Genomic DNA, 2,814 nt, shown 5'->3' on the forward strand with positions numbered 1-2,814 from the left:
CCTAGCAGCTGAAAAACATCCCAGGGCACATGTGCAAGTGTACCCAAAATTCCAAGAGGAGGAGAGAAAACAATGTGGTCACTCCCACCTGGGGGTGCTTTCTCACTTTCTCTCTGTCTCCCGTGTACACATGTGCCCTATATCAAACTGAAAAAGAAGAAGAATTCTCTACAATTCACTGAAAAAGGATCAACAGTAGCTCAGTAGTTTTGTTCTGTGATGTCTTGGAAGATAAAATTTAGTATGTTTTGTTTCTTCATATTAAGGATAATAAAAGGTTGTAATTTTAGTAAGGAATATTATAAACATAACTCTAATATCTTGGACAATAACTTTATATATCATTTAGAAATAGTATGTATTCTAGTTTGCTACAATGACTCCTGCTTTCTATCAAAAATAAGTTTCCACACAATGAGAGATTATAAATTTCCACATAGGAGGAGCATTTGAGCAGTACACTGGCAGGATGAGTTGTGTGTATCTGGTGGGCAGAAGGTAGGGTGGCTCTATAGGACTTGTCATAAGCTGTGCCTGCATTTCAAGCATTCTGTTTTCAGGTAGACTGTATGCTTAATATGGAGTGATTTGGGGAAGCTATATAAAATTTGACTTGCGGGACCAGCAGTTGATGTAATGGCTATGACACTGGACACCCATGTTGCTCTTTGGGGACCATCCCTTCCATAATCACTATCTTGATTACACCAATATGCTAATACATAAAACAAGTGCATCTCATCTTTATGGACAATTATTTATTTACCTTAAATACTTTAAGAACAAAAGTATTATTGAAAAGTATAAAAACACACTGGCTAAAACACACTTATCCTGAATTATTCGTAAATGTAATAGAGATCTGGGTTAGGTATACTTCTATGTGTATCACTAGCACCTTGTGTTTCGATATTTGAATTGCCTGTTTACCTGTTAGCCTCTCCTACTAGATTATGAGCTCCTTAAGGAAGATACTATGTCTCTTTCATGTTAACAGAGACTGGATTTTAATATGCATTAAAAATTTGGGGGATATGAACAAATGTACATAAAGTAGATATCCTTCATCAAGCGGAAAAGGATCACTACTGATTTTTTTTAAAAGTACATGCACATTACATGAATCTTTACTTGGCCTTCTATTTGAAGACTGAGTTAAATATTATCTCTGTATCCTGAAGTTACTATTTTTTTGGGTATGACATTTTTCACCTTTTACATCTCATTTAATCAAAGTATATGGTACATCTAATCATATGAAAAAATTCCATTTTTTTCCTTTCCTCTAGATCAAAGTGCTTTACAGTAACAGAAAAGTCATTACAAATGGTATACATTTGAAAAATAAATGATTCCTACTCAGTTTCTAGATTTAAGCAGCACAAAATTTATAATAATAAAAGTCAATGCAGTTGTCATGTTATGATGGTTTCAGGACCCAAATAATAACTGGGGATCAAGATCAGGATTATCATTGTCTACTATTATAATCAGCAAGAATGAATATAAAATCATTTGCTATAATTTAAATAAGTCCCCCCCAAATCCATGTGTTTAGGCATTGTAACAAGATTAAGAAGGTGAAAATATAATCTGATTATGGTGTTGAAAGTTGGGGTTCTTGGGTGTGATGAGGTCACTGGTGGGGCCTCAATCATTGAATTCTAGTGGTTTATAAACAGATGGAATGAGATGAGAAAGGAAGAATGAGAAAATCACATAGCTATAGTTTGTACTCTGCTCTGCTAAAATTTCTCCCTTCTACCATTTTGTGATGTCTTTGAACTTCTCAGCCACCAAACTATGAGTCAAAATAAACTTCTATTCTCTCAGATTCACCCAGTCTCGGGTATTTCTGCTAGCAATGCAAAATAAAAACAGACTAAGACACCATCAAGAAGTAGTATGTCCCACAGAGCTCTAATTCACCTCTATATCTAGCATAGTGCTTCTCAGGGAGCTGATTTCATAATCCCCGCTAAAATGGCATGAGACAGGCAACGACCAATGCAAACTATCTGCCAGGCACATTTCTCATGGGGAATTTAATAAAGATGCAGTCAGGTTTACATACCATTCACTTCTGAGATCAGTTAGTATGGAAGGTTCTCTCAGAGCATAATCATTTCCTAACTGAAATGATAGGATATTTCTAAACTGGCAAAGCTCAGGAATGCATTCTGACCCCACAGTGACCTGGAAACTCCTTCTGAGAGCAGAGGAAACAGAAATCCTAATTGTCTAAATATTTCAGAAAGTCCGTGGTGGTCACAAGGAAAATAAATAACTTCTGACTTGTTAAACCTAGGACTCTCAGAGTACATAATGTCGCTTGTTATTGTTCCTCAATATTTTACTTAATCTGAGGGACAGATTGTGACTGACTACAGTATGCAGCAGACAAACTGCATTTCATAATTTTATCCTATGACTCATTCCCTCCACAAGATGGTTGCCTCCAGACAAATGAAATGGTTTTGAATTCAAGCAAACAGAAGCTGCACAGCTTCCAAGCAACACTACTTCATGTGGAGCATAAAAGCAAACAAGTTCTTTTTTTGGGGGGGAGGAGGGGGCCCTACAATGAAAGAGGCTGCTTTGAAGGGTATCCTTAAAAGCACTTGAGAATTGCACAGCCATCTGTTCTGAATGATGCAGAAGAAGAAATTACTGCATGCAAATACAGGGTCACAATAGACAACTTCCAAGTTGGCTTCTAATCCTAAATATACTCTAACAGATTATGTAGAATACAAGCAATACAAATGCCATTTAAATCTCCTTTTCTTCAAGATAAATATCTATATCAACTTA

The sequence above is a fragment of the Tupaia chinensis genome, unplaced genomic scaffold, assembly GCF_000334495.1.
Source record: "Tupaia chinensis unplaced genomic scaffold, TupChi_1.0 Scaffold144529_1, whole genome shotgun sequence".
In the NCBI taxonomy this organism is placed as follows: domain Eukaryota; kingdom Metazoa; phylum Chordata; class Mammalia; order Scandentia; family Tupaiidae; genus Tupaia; species Tupaia belangeri.